This window comes from Xenopus laevis, chromosome 2S (assembly GCF_017654675.1).
Source record: "Xenopus laevis strain J_2021 chromosome 2S, Xenopus_laevis_v10.1, whole genome shotgun sequence".
NCBI classification, from domain to species: Eukaryota; Metazoa; Chordata; class Amphibia; order Anura; family Pipidae; genus Xenopus; species Xenopus laevis.
In genome coordinates this window covers 25,303,905-25,319,032 of record NC_054374.1, presented here as the reverse complement: position 1 = coordinate 25,319,032, position 15,128 = coordinate 25,303,905, and the positions used below count along the sequence as shown (strand labels likewise).

The 15,128-nt window shown below is 42.8% G+C and overlaps 1 protein-coding gene across 1 annotated transcript in view; it reads left to right on the top strand.

The window, feature by feature from the left end:
* The first annotated feature begins 233 nt into the window (after positions 1-233).
* Positions 234-15,128, top strand: part of b3gat1l.S (beta-1,3-glucuronyltransferase 1 like S homeolog) — a 43,342-nt gene continuing 28,447 nt past the window's right edge. The window contains exon 1 of the mRNA XM_018248975.1: positions 234-593. The gene's annotated coding sequence lies outside the window, so the exon portion shown is untranslated. The remainder of the gene's footprint in view (positions 594-15,128) is intronic.

Sequence of the window (15,128 nt, the reverse complement as noted above, 5' to 3'; positions counted from 1 at the left end):
TGGGTTCCTCGGTTAAAGTGACAGCTTAGATGAATGCCTCCGAATTTGATCTGTCCTCCAATCCGCTGCTTCTCCCTTCCCAGCCTGTATCTGTGCTCTCCATCCTTACCATTTATCTGTGTCTCCCTTCATCAGCTGCATCCAATCAGAGCCCAGCACACCATAATCATGGCTAAATACCTCCCCACCATTCAAATTTAAATGAAAAGAATGAGGATTGTGCCTGCAGCCTCCATTCCTCTCTCAGAGATGTGACCCAGAGCCTGGCAAGGAAGGAATGCTCAGCACCCTGTCTCTCTCTCCTTTTTCCTGCCATTGCCGGTGCAGCAGGGGGATTAGGGGCAGCAGCCGGTGCTGCATATGAGACAGGGATCCTATTTGCACAGATAGGCTTAGGATTAGCCACACAATGCACAAATACTTTGCACCCTGCCTGGGCTGATTCGCCCTCCTGATGCTGCTGCTGTGAGGGGCCACAGAAGAATTGGCAAGAAAACGATATCCCCCCTTTGTTCCTGGGCAATCCTCTCTCTAATAGAACAAGCGCCCGTCTGACTCCTCCGGCAAGGAATGGACCATCCTCTGAGTGCCAGGTAAGCTCGCGCTCTGGCTTTTCCCTCCCTGAGCTGGGAAGAGATGGGGGGACTGATGGTTGTGCATGCTTGATTGATCCACACAAGCAGATACAAACTGCAGGGCTGCCACCATAAAGGGCAAATAAAGCCTGAAGCATAAAAGGGTTATTTTAATTTCTCTTATGGTTTAGCATTTGGGGTCACACTTACAAGGAACACTAAGACCCTAAAGCAGTGCACTGTGTGTGTGCTAAGTCTTAGACAAAAAGATAAGGGGTGCAACAGAGGATACATAGGGTGCTTAAGCGATCAGACTTTATCCCATTTAATAACATTGGGGTTACACCAGTAAAGCACCCTGAGCCCCAAAGCAGTACCCTGTGTGGGCACAGAGGCGGGGGTGCTACATAACATACATGGGGCATCATGTGGGTCTCAAACTTCTTCCCTGCTAATAACATTAGCTAAACTTTTGGGGTTATACCACAAAGGCACCCTGATTCCTGAAGCAGTGCACCAATAAATAGATGCAGGGGTGCTACAGAGGACACATGGGACTGCTTGGGGACTCAGTCTCCTTCCCTATAAATAACATTGTGGTTACACTAGTTAGTCACCCTGAGCCCCAGAATTGTGTGTTGTATCTTAGACAAAGAGACGGGTGGGCACTACATAGCATACATGGGGCAGCTTAGGGCACTTAGTCTCCTTCCCTGATAATAACATTGTAACTGAGCAGGGGGTGCTACAGAGGATACATCAAGCAGATTTGGCTTTGTAAAGAAGAATGGCAACCCAATGCCATGAACAGAAAATTGATTTTGTTGCAGGCTTTAGTCGTCCTTTAATGTATCCTAGTTGTGTCAGTAACAATCTTGCAAATTGGCATGAAGAACTGTTAAAAAATCTGTCCCCAATGCAGGGGTGACTATTAAGGTAGGGTGGAGATAGAGTATTTGCCCTGCTCTTCCAAGGCCAGAGGGCCCCAAATGGGTGCCCTGCATATAAGGAACATTTAACTGAGGTTGAATAAAATGTATTTGCATCATATTTTTTTGGGCTACAAATCTCTAAAGGGCAAATGCAATTTTTACATTATTTCATGTTCCCATATTATGGACCAGGGGTGGGAAGTAGTCCAGCAGCATTTAGTTGAATGCACAGTAGCTCTTCCAGCTTTCATTATACTACAAATCCCAGCAGTACCCCCGATATCCTTTTCAATTGTCTTTATAAAATAACATGGGGCTTCTTATGTTTATTCCCTATTCACGACAAGCACTGTTTTAACTGGATGAATGGCACCAGCCAGGTACCAAAATTGGCCCTGATTTTTTCTCTAAAGATTTGTGAGTGCTGTTAAAAAGGTGCCAGTCATTCAGCTGCAGCATGGCAGCTCAGGAAATCAGTGCAGCCTGCATTGGGCATCTGAATAACTGTATATATCTCTCAACCTGAGATACATTGGTAAAACTCAGACATTATGTCATTTTTTTATGATATGACTCCTATGGGCACTGATGGATTAGCGCCATTGTTATATAACAGTTAAGGATGAAAAAGAAACACATCCATCAAGGTCAACCAACTGAAAACAGTAACTGTCTGTTCCTTTGTATCCTTTGCACTCACTGCTGGTTCCAAATATTGAAACGATGTATCAGAAGATAGCCCTCCCACAATGCTTGCAAGCTGGCCTCTGCTACATTGTTTCAAGAGTCTAGCACCAACAGTGCAGCAAACATAAAAGGACAGACAGACACTGATTTCAATTACAATTTACAGGTATATATGAAATAAGTTTATAACCACTGAAAATGAATGTATATGTTAGGGTTTGTATCCACTTTGAGTGATTTATTCAGAGTTGGAACAGGAGAAGGGAGAGTGTCAGTGTCTTATCCCACAAGCAGTACATACATTGCACGCAGACGGGCCCCAGGGACTACAGAACTAACAGTATTCGGACTGAGGGATCTGCAGTCATTTGCCTCTGTCGATATGAGGAGTAAATAAACCCAGGAAAGTGTTTGATAATGAACCATGCGAGAGTGTAACGGTGTCACATGGAAACAAAGTGCTTTTAGTCTCGAGGAAACTGAAGACACTCAGGAGAGGGGCATGAACCCTCTATATAAGAAAATCAAATCTAGAATAACACCCATAACAGTCGGCAGGTGGGTGGTGGTCATGGTAAAGGAATATATTTCCACAATGTAGATTTCTTGCCCTTTATGCACTGTTGCAATGGAGTTTTATTTGCTAACGATTTCATTCTTTTGATGTGAAGCAAAGATCTTATTTGGGAGGAGATTGTGGTGAGTAGGAGTATTTCTGGATGATAGGAAACGGGGCACTCAATTTCCAGCTTGGTGGGTAGCAAAAAGCTCATATTTGCCCCTCCACTGCTCTAATTGGTAAATATTGGATCCCTACCAGGGCATTTAGGGGCCATGTGATTATTATTTCATTTTTTATTTAGCACTTTTCCAACAAAAAAAAAACCCTGACCTATGTGCCAGGACAATGAGAGGCAATTGAACTATGAATGCAGTCCCTGTGGTCCCCAAACTGTGGAGCTGAAAAATGGGTGCAGTTGGGCAAGTCTGACCCTTATTTACACCCATATTGGTGCATGGGGTGCACATTGCAGCAGATGCTACATGGAGGATGCCCCCACTATCATCTGTAACTCAGGGAATAAAATGCTGCATTGTGTCCGGGGAAAACATGGGGATTAGTGTCTGATTTCATGAGCAATATAAATGGACTCTGGGCCCCTGAAGGACCACAAGAGAATTGGGGGATTGCATGTGAGTGATTGGAGGGAGATTGCTTAAACTATGCGGTGTATCACTGGAAGGTTAAACCTGTGAGCTGCTTAATTGTAATCCAGAGAGAGAGGGATTAAAGTGCCAACAAGATAGTCCTTTATAAAAACACAGGGGGGCTAAGCGTCAGCCCTTCCACCCAGGGATTTCTCAGTGGTCATGGAATAGAATGTGCTTTGGGAGGAGCCAGACAGGTACATAGAAATGTTACTGGGCACAAAATCAGTACACTGCATCTGTGGGAAACAATATGGTAGCTCCCACCCTTATGGATAAACATACAGAGCAGGAACGTTCCCAATGACTAGCTGACCGGTGTCTCTCACTATGGGTGCGTAATTGCTATTGATTGGGGCAAGGTGGTTCTTTACTCAGGTTTACTGATCCGTGAAGGAACAGAACCCTAAGCAGTTTGCTACGCACTGTGCACATCTGCCCACTGCTCAGAATGACCCCCAGGGTCTTCTCAAGCCAAAGGAGCAAGGGAAGTATTGGCAGCCATTTTTGTATGGCTTTATGTTGATCTTTATTAAATATACATGAAAGCAGCTTAAGTCTCTTAACACCTGTTGTTTCTATGGGATGTCACTATATCTCCCCTTTTGTAATCTCTTTACCCTTTTAAAATAGTCCCTTTTATCAGGTGTATCGGACTGACCCAACAGGATAGCAGGAAAACTCCCGGGGGGCCCAGGTGTCAGTGGGCCTCTTGCTTCTAACCATTTGGCCTATTTCATGGTCATTCCCTATTTCTTTATGGTACCAAATGCTTAATAATGGAAGAATATAGTAAGTAGATATAAAAGACTAGGAGAATAAAGAGGTTGAGTGGGGAGAGGAATAATAGTTTGGAAAGTGGTCCACTGTCTAAGGTTTTCTAGTGGGCCCCTGGCATCCCAGTCCGACACTGTTTATCAGCAATTAACATAGAACATACCTCCCAACATTTTGGAAATTACCATGTTAATTTTTACAAAATTTGTCAGGTTATGAAATTTTGAACACATTTCTATAGTTTTTATGTGTTATTACAGTTTTGTACAGGTGAATGGCCCTTTAAGATGCAAGTCTTTCCCCAAGAGCCCTGCTCATCTTAAATAGTTAAAATTGTTTCTTTGCTTGTCTTAAATTTTTACAATTTTATCTTTGCTTATCTTAAATTGTTACAAGTGTTTCTTGTGCACCTGCCACATATTCTGGGCTCTCAGCCAAAAGCCAATTAAGATTTAGAATCTTTGTATCTTTTTCTGGCTGTTCAGTGCAGGAGATCAAAGAGAAAGTTGGGACATTTCAGTAACAATAGGGGACTGTAGGTTGAGTTGTCAAAATCAGTACAGTTGGGATTATGCATAGAATACAGTTCTCCCGGTGAATGTCTGATTTATAAACTTCTAATATACATTTATTTTGTCTTTTTGGATGCTGATAAAGGAACTGCCCCTAATAGTTTTTCTACAGTCTGGGAGGGAAAATATAAGATATGCTGCAATTGGTCTTTGATTTCTTTTCTTTTAAAGAGCCACTAAGCACTGGAATGTTCTTTCTGAGCTTTCTTCAGTACAGTGGAATACCTATGCTGCCATAGTTTTATGGGATCTCTCTGTACAGGCTATGAGCAAACTTAGGGGACTGTTCCTGCTGAATTGTGCTTAGTGCAGAGGAATACCTATGCTGCCATCATATTGTGTCCATAGAATATTCGGTCCTTTGCCCCAAGCTCCCACCCAAAAGGGCATCACACATGGCATTTTAAACTCAGCTACTTGTGGCAGCAATCAATACACCTATGCCCACCCAGGATCACTTCCTATTCACTTAGCAGCATTTGGGTCATTTGCACAAGTAGCAAGTGCCATATCCTAGACCTGCTCAGTCTGAGAACCAGGGGGCCATGATCCTAATTATTGTATTTAATGAGACCTCACCTTGTATTCTCTTTAATAACATAATTGCTCTCCCAATAGCCAAATCTGTTAATGAGTGCTGTAAGTAAGTTGGAGCGAGTGGCTTAGCAATGGAAGCGTGTCGGCTTCATGGCATATGAGTGGTTAATCTGGCATTGTAGCCAGACGGCTTGGGATTCCTTTCTTGTTGAGTTGCATTATTGATTGAAGGAGCCTCTGGCTCTACAGCTCAGCGTATCCCGGAGGATTTCTCATGAGCTGAACACTCATTCCCTCCACAGACTACCATTGATCCTGCTCCGGTGAGCGCCACATCTCTGGGATTCTGAATGACCTTTTATAAGATGCAACTCTTCTATTCACAATTATTCCATTACAGATGAGCGAATCTGTGCTGTTTGGCTTCACCGATAAAATTTTCTAAACGCAGTTAAGTCAGCAGGTATTTTTATTCGCGGCATACAACGCAACATTTTTTGGCACCCACTGAAATCTGACTTTTTATTTTTTTTCATGGTAAAACCTGGTGAAAAATGTCATTAAATGCAATGACTATTACATTATACTGGTTTTTTTTTCTTATTAAAGGGGAAGTAGAACTGTAGCGCAAACGCCATCAGTCAATGAGGTATTCTTAATAGGATGGGGCTCTTTTATTGTCAAGGGGCAAAGTTCAAATAACAGGTGCAATGCTTGTCCCTTTTCTACACCTTCCCCCTATGAAATTTCTATTTTGTGCCCAAATCTGAAACTTTGAAATTGAGTGCAAAGGGGTGCAGGGAGTATTGCAGTTATGAGCTCCGTTCCAGAGGGGGCCCCAAGAGACACGTGGGTATCATGGGGCCTCGTTATACTTCTTGGTGGGCCCTGGTGGTCAATTAATTGGGGATAAGGCCCAGGGCACATGGGCAACTGCATTTTGATACATAACTGTCCTTCCCAGGCAGAATTATGTTATACAGTAATTATGCAGGAAATAGCTGCATTCTGGGTAATAGAAAGTGGAGATTGGCATCACAGCACTGTATTTTCCTGGAGCATCTGTTTGTATTTATATTGTCACATTCACGTCACTATAGTCATTGACTTGGCACAGCGTACCATATGGCCACACACACAATGTGCATCAATTCTAACATCTTTGGCTAAATATTTGTAAATAGTTAAATGAAAATAAATTGTTGTGTGGGTCAGAACCAGATACAGAGCAACAATTTGCTTTATGGTTTCAAACTAGAAAACTCTGATGGCAGCTTACAGTGGGAGGGGCAAGTAGCCTGTGACTCAAGCAGTAGGTGGGACTAAAACTCTCTGATGGAGCTGATGGTGGATGGGCAAGGAGCCGGTAACTCAAGCAGTGGGTGGGACTAAAACACTCTGATGGCAGCTTACAGAGGGGGGCAAGTAGTTGGTAACTCAACCAGTGGGTGGGAATAAAACACTCTGATGGAGCTGACGGGGAGGAGCAAGGAGTCTGTAACTCAAGCAGTGGGTGAGTCTAAAACACTCTGATGGAGCTTAAAGGGCAGTTAATCTATAATGTAAGCAGTAGACCATAATGATAGAAGAGTAACCAGGTTTAGCGTACCTGTAAAAATATCAAGTGCTAATTTAACCAAGTTCTGATTGCATTTGTTAGTAAGCCCCTGCATACTCTTTTGAGTGCAGTCGGCATCCAATAGAACTGGCTTTTGCTGTCAACTACTTTCTTCTCCATTATGTATGGACATGGGGGTAAAATTGCACCCTCTAAAGCCCATACACTTAGCACTGGCACCCTTGCCTGTATTTGGTAGTTCTGCAATCAAGTAGTTGGTGCTGGATTGCACCTGAGTAGATGGGCTCTCCCCCAGGGGTTCACAATTATTACACCACCAGTTATCAGGGCCCCCTGGGTACTGGGTTAATAACTGATATTCCCTAGGTAAGTGCCTTGCTAACCTAGTTGTATGGTGCCCTATAATTACTACTGGCAGCCCTGGGCACATAGATTGAGCCCAGGTAATATTCTGTACAGAGTGAGGCACCAATCTTTGTGTTCCTTTCTGTACCGGCGCCTCTGGCTTCCCTGTGCTGCTATGTATGTCCATGATTCTGTCCCCCAGAATCTCCAGAACCACTCAGAAGCCGAGCGTAAGAGGCAGATCCATACAGAACATAAGACTGGCTGTAAATAGTATTTTGGCTTCTTTAACTGAAATAACAGGATCTACAGAGAGTGAGTGGGACTCTGCACTGTATCACAATGTAGCAATTAGAGAATGCAGAACGGGATTCAGCTTGAGATAAACATATGGCAGCTCCTCATTAAAATTGTTGTTCCTTCCTCCCTGGAACAGACACAGCGTGCGGAGTATCAGTAAATTCTCACTGCGACCAAAGTGAATGCAGAATATATCAAAGGCTGATTAGCCCCCCACTTCTCTCCTGTTATCTGGGGGAAGTAATCAGAGATGTTCTGAAGTGTGACACCAGCGCACTGGGTAATTATACAAAAGCTCTGGCACCAGGATAGAGGGTAGTGATACAGTAAACACTTATACACACACACACAGCTGGTAATACAATCTAGCTATCTCTATTATACATTGGCACCAATCCTACTGTATGTGATCCACACTGTTATCAGCAGTCCTGTTCTGCTTTATGGCTGAGATTCTAGCTATCTGTATAACAGAGCATTCTGTCCCAGAGGCTGCACAGATCCTATCTGATCCCCATTGAAAGCAGCAGTCCTGCCCTGCTTTATGGAAGCTGAGATTTTAGCTATCTGTATAACAGAGCATTCTAATATCTGTGTGCTATGCAACAGCAGCCAAATGGCAAAGCCTTTCCTCTCTTTAATCACCCGCACATCCTGATTAATGCAGCTTTGCCTGTACTTTAGCACTAGATTTCAGCATTGCCGTTGAGGTTATCCTAAAGTTTTTCCCAAACCCGAACAGCTGTTCCCATCCCAAGGGATTTGCTGTAACACTTCAATTAATCTGACCATAGAGCTTGCAGCCTATGACTGACCAACTGGTCCCATAATTAACCTAAATGTTATGGTAGCGACGACGTTAGACATTGAATGGTACCTTTAAAAGCCCTGATTGCCAAAGCCGTTGATTGAGGATTTTAATCACCCAGCGGTAGGGATGGTTGGTGACCTTGAGGTTAAAGCAGTGCCATATGCCCTAATTGATTAAAAGACGGGTCCCTGACATGTTAATAATACCCTGTGCTGCTGAGCACCAACTGTTTTTTAATACTTATCTGTTTATATGAAATGACATCTGAAATTCATTATATAGGGAGGACTATATTATTATATAGGGAGGAATATATTATTATATAAGGAGGAATATATTAAGGCTTTGCTTTCCATTCCTAGCTACAAACTGACCCCGCAGATGGAAATAACCTGCGCTGTAAGCCCCTAAGGTCCCCCAAAAAATACATACCGGTAAAAGTCTATAAAAAAAAACAGAGAGCAGCAGAAATTCAGGGATAGGGGGAGCTGACAGCTAGAATGTAGAGGACTTATGTAGCTGGGGAACAGCCCTGGAGTCTGGAATGTATTTTTCTCTCAATACTGTTCTTGTCATGGTGCAAACAGTATGTGCTCGGGGTATGCTGATCTAGGTGGGGTTTTAGGTTGGTGTAGAGTTTAAGTTCGGCCACTAGCAGAGTCATTGTGGGCGAGTGTCTTGTCAGGCACCTGGTCCCTGTGGTCCTAGTTTAGATATGCAGACCAAAAAACTACCTCTAGGTTACACGCCTGACACAATAATAGGAATCTAAACGACCAATGACATCTGATATTGAACCTGGTTGGCAGGGACATTGTCATGTGTCAAGAGGCCAATTCTTCTTAGTTAACAGAATCCACCCCCTAGTAATGGAGCTAATAATATGGGCCCTGTGATTTCTGATGGAAGTCTTGATGTGGGTCCTTTAGATTCCCAGTGTGAAGGTTGGAAATTCGGAAGGTACATCTTCAGGCCATGAGAATGTCCCCCCACAATAAGTTCCCAGGTGCCGTGAGAGACAACACACCCCAGTGTTCCTCATTATTGCTGCTGTTGAATATCGGGTTCAACCTTGTGACCAAGGCAATCCAACCTCACTTTTAGCTTAAGCTTTTAGAAGAACTTGATCTAAATCTCTGATTGGCTTCAAAGAGGTAAAATTCCTTCCTGACTGACTGCAAAAAACAGGAAATCTGTAAGATATTTTCTTTGTTTCTTCACGGCACAATACACACACACAAGGACACACACAACGCAACTTTTAGTTGAACAATTTCTTCATACTCACTATTTCTTTTTAAAGCCACACAACTTTAGTCAGATGAACTAAGTACTTTCCAATGATAATATGGACTTGTAAACCATTCCAGGACTGATTCACCACCTGCTGGTTAAGTGGTCTGGTGTATGCTCTACACCCCTCCACCTCGCCCCAACAGCACTTTTCCGTGTGCCACCTCCCTCCTTCAGCCAGTCTAACACCACATCAGAGTCCTTCTGACCTTTCCAGGTAGGAATTTTCCTCCTCCTGACTCAGTTTGTCCACGCTGTCCTATTCTCTCACGGCTCCTAAGCCACATATTCCTCATTGTAGTTCTTACTACCCATTCTCCCTAGCTCTATCTGGCTAAAGCACCTAGTGCCTGTACTTGAGGAGACCACTATCGACAGTAGCGTAACTAGAGGGGGGCGGGCCCTGGTGCGTGACGCGCAGCCGGGCCCCGTCCCCTCCGTACAGCCGCATTTTCACAGGTTGCCAGGGGGGCCCTGAGGGGGTGCGGGCCCTGGCCCGCTCACACCCCCTGCTCCCCCGGTAGTTCCGCCACTGACTATCGAACTGTGCCTGTTCAGAAGAATGACCCTGCCCTGGAAGTGACTTCTCCTTTATACCCTAGAATCTACATCTCCCTGTAGTGGTGGTAGTTTGTACTATACTTGCATTTTTCTTGTGGCTGTTTTACCAAATTACAGTTAATTTACCAATTTTGCAAGTATTGTAAAACGGACAGCATATAGCATATTTAAACACACATAAAACTTATGTACATTACACATTACACCCAGCCATAGAGACAATTCACACTCATCACCACATGCACATCACTCTTCAACCGATTACAAGTCTCCCTTTAGAACAGGAAGTCCCCCTTTAGAACAGGAAGTCTCCCTTTAGAACAGGAAGTGGGGAGTAAAAAAACAAAACAAAATGTCTAACCAGTCCATGCAGATACCAATAATGAATTTTTGTGAAGTAATGTTTTGTTACACATATTTAAACATTAAAATATTGTTTTTCTCCTAGGGAAAACTTATATATCAGCTACAAAGAGTCCAAATCATTCATGCACGAAGTAACAAAGAGAGGACAGGGCAGTGACCCCCTCAGCCTGCCGCATTACCCATCCCCAGTAACGTCGCTTGTACATATAAACACAAACATTCTTCCTGCTTTAATGTGAATCACTGAACAGTGATGTGGGGTGGGTAATTAATTAAACAGGAATAATTTAACTGAAGCAATTGGCTCTTTCTTCTGTACAACAGCCTATTCCGTTGCCTTAGGTGAGAGCCGTCTCCGCATCGCAGATGTCTAGCAGTTTGATCAAATGGCTGAACACGCTGCCAGCTTTTCACTTGAGTGGACGGAATTAGATTTTTCTCAGAATTTTGTGGCAGGGTTTTTTCCCCCAGAATATTGTATATGCAGCCAATTAGCCCATTGATCTGTAGGAAATTTCTTTACTCAATTGGTGAATCTTTTCATTATCAGTCCCATACCTGACCTAGTTTATTGCAGCTACCTTCCTCGCAAAGATGGCAGACTATGTAGGCTGTTCAGTTATGGCTGAATCACAGAAATCCATGGCAGCCAATAAGCAGCTAGTTTCTATTGCTCAGTCTGCATTAGAAAGATGAAAGCTAATTGCGGAGGGCCATCCCTGAGCTGTGCAGCCTGCATACAGATAGACCAGTTTATTCCATTAATTTAAGCCCAAATTTTAAAAAAAATCATGGGAACCAGTCCTATTTTTGGAGTCCAGAAAGAAGTTAGATTTCCTCAAAAGTGAATTGGGCTTGGGATGAATCAGGGGCATCATCACTGGTGATCAGGGGTATGACTTTAAATGCCCCTAAATTCTTTATTTAAAATATGTAATGGCAACAAAGATAATCTAAGTAAGAATCTCAGAGGGCTTCTACCTGATGTTTGGTTGCTATAGGTTACTTGACAGTTCTACTTTATTCTAAACAGGGGTATAGGGGATAAACTAGCTGATCCGCAGACCACCACCATTGTCATGTTAGGTTTAGAAATCCTCCAACAAAAGGTTAGACCAATCCCATTGCTATTTTCATGTCAAGAATGAATTCCCAATTTGTATAAGGCTAGACCAACCCCATTTTTTGTTTTTTTCAGGTCAGGAAGAAATGCCCCTCTAAGGCCATACCAACCCCATTGCCATTTTGGGGTCAGAATGAAATCCCCCCAACATGAGGCTAGACCAACCCCATTGCCATTTGGGAGTCTTTAAGGAATACCCCACCATAAAGCTAGACCAACTCCTTTGCTATTTTGGGGTCAAGGTGAATGCCCCTAGCATAAGACCAGAGCAACTCCATCGCCATTTTGGGGTCAGAGTGGAATCCTGTTGGCATAAGGGTAGACCAAGTCAATCGCAAAATTGGGGTCAGGAAAGAGTACCCCCCCCTCCCTACCATAAGGCTAAAGTGACTACCACTTTAGCCTTATGGTAGGGAGGGGGGGTACTCTTTCCTGACCCCAATTTCACGATTGGCTTGTTGGAGGTTGTTGCTATGCTGAGGATCTACGTGAATTTTTTTGAGAGGTTAAATATCAGGAACTTGTGTTTTTATTTACTACATTATTATGAGGTGCATTGGCTGAGTGTAGCAGGGAAATGGATTTCTAGTTATATATAGGGCATATTTTCCTTCTAAATTTGTCCTTCAAATCACATTACATACCAATTCAGTGCAATTCCACCAGCAGAGCCACCAATTCTCTAAGTGTATTATTGTGTAATTTGCAGGGCTCCGACAGCGAAAGGAGAGGCGTCTGAACATTGTTGATTAGATGTTTTGTATTTTGTCCTCCTCAGAATGGGACTAATTAGCCCTCCATAGACTCAGTGTTCTGATCCCCCTGTACTCTCAACAGCAGACTGAATAGGCATTATTATTAGCTTGCACTACTGGGTTAATGGTTTCCAGCACTCGTTCTGCCAATGGAATCAAACACAACACAAAAAATGTTCTCCAAAACAGAATTTATGCAATTCTCTAGAAGGAAAAGCATTTTTCTTTTATGTTTTAGAATTTTATTTATATCATGAATATTAACTGCAAAATGTTGAGAGAGAGAAGGAACTTTAGGATGTAAATCAATCAAAGGAAACCAAAAAGGAAAATGAGCCTCCATCTGATTCATACCATATTATTATTGTTAACATTTTTTTTTTATGTTGCCTATACGTTGATCTAACAATCGGAATGTTCTTATACTCTGATTGACTATGGATCAGTATAGGTCTATAAGCCCGGTGACCAGCCTACTGCTTTGATTGCCTGCAGGCAGGCATTACCCTGTATACATTCTAATATCCTAAAGTGAGCTTGAACCTTATAAAAATTCTGATGCTCTAAAATGTGGTTACAATGCTAATGCTTTGATTGGCTACTGGTTGGTCTAGTCCTGTGAACATTTTGAAGATCTGGTTGACTACTGTTGGTCAAGCCCTGTGAACTTTTTGAAGGTCGTGTTGACTACCGGTTGGTCTAGCCCTGTGAACCTTTTGAAGGTCGTGTTGAATAGTGGTTGGTCTAGCCCTGTGAACATTCTGAAGAGTGGGTTGACTACTGGTTGGTCTAGCCCTGTGAACATTCTGAAGATTGGGTTGACTACTGTTGGTATAGCCCTGTGAACATTCTGAAGATCTGGTTGACTATTGGTTGGTCTAGCCCGGTGAAAATTTTGATGGTCATGTTGACTACTGGTTGGTCTAGCCCTGTCTACATTCTGAAGGCCACGTTGGCTCCTGGTTGGCCTAACCCTGTTTACATTCTGAAGACTGGGTAGACTACTGGTTGGCCTAACCCTGTGAACATTCTGAAGACTGGGTAGACTACTGGTTGGTCTAACCCTGTGAACATTATGACAATTAGTTTGGCTTCTGGTTGGTCTAGGCTTGTGAAAAGTTTGAAGCCTTGCTTGGCTACTGTTTGGTCTAGCCCTGTGAGCATTCTTACACTTGGGTTGTATACTGGTTGGTACAGCCCTGTTAACAGTCTGAAGCTTGGGTAACTACTAGCTTTTCTAGACCCATGAATATTCTAAATTTGTATTGGCTACTAGTTTTTTTAGACCTTTGCAAAGTTCCCGTAACTGTCTACAGTTCAGTCTGGTCCCTTGAGAATACTATGTGATATTTTGGGGGGGAGTCGACTAAAAACACCACCTAGTTTCCCCTAACACATATAAAAGGGCAAGGAGCAACTATATTCATTTTCTTGGATCCCCATAATAGAGGAGTTGATGTGGGTCCAGACAGAGTAAGTAGTAGGTGTAAGACCCATTGAATCAGTTATTAACTGCACACATGAAGTCTTCAGTCAGGGCAAGGGGACCTTGTGCATAAGAATTATTCATCCTACGAGTGGAAACTGTGCGAAGTGTTGCTAGTACCCTTGGTGAATGATCTCTTGGCATCTCCACCTTGATTGTGTTGTGGTTAAAACCCCAGTGTAAGTCCTACTAATGAATGTAAATGAGAGGCACAGTGCAATTATATGTGAACCTAAAGACATTTATTCTGTGCCAGCTGGATTTTCCTGTTAATAAACTATTATGAAGCTAATTAAGAATTACTGGCACTCATTTAAATGAATGTTGCACCACAAGGAACCCTACTGTCTACATCTTGCTCAACTTGCTCATCTTGCCTGTCATAATCTTGCCCCAGTTCTACCTTCTTGTCCTACTGTACCCAACCGTTCCTGCCTACAAATACTGCTATGTAATGCCCCACTGCATTGTCCTCTATCTTCACTCCCAATAGACAGTTCTGATCACACACAAAGTAGAGTCCTTCCTTATTAACACAAGCTGCTCAGACACTCCATCATCGAGTTACACAAGAACCAAACTTTAATGATCAATAATAATGAAAAATGTCTTGAGCCTGGTAGCACTGGGAGCTAAACATTAGGTGCTGCTGGAAAGATGAATCTGAATTTATTACAGTAGCACAAGAAACTTCTGAACATATGTGCAATTAACTAAACACTTAAGTAAAGTTGAAAGCCCACGCGTCTTCCTAATATTCCCGTTATGTATGAGAGGGGGTGTAGTGTGATAGAAAGGCAATATGTTCCAGACCGCAGCTCCCCGAGCACAGAAAATAAATGATTCTTGCAGGATTTACTTTTCTAACTTCTCTTTAATGTGGATAAAACTCTCTGAAAGCAATAATATTATCCCATAGGTTTAAGTGAAGGGTCACACCTGTCAATCAAACATGGGTATGGGGTGGTTTAAGTGGTAAAGTATACAAGGCACTTGCCAGGCGCAAGTCTGTCTGGTGCTGTTTTTTTGGCAGTGATTACCTAAGATACATCAACTTGGCAGGCAATAACTTATTGGGTTCACATATCAGCCCTGGTGGGAGGGGAAGCAGAGGAAATACCTATTTATAATCATGTATATCTTGTTGTTGGCTTCATATTTGCATACATTAATGTAGATTCCCATTTATCTTGAGCCATTGTTACATCTTGTTTTCCTGC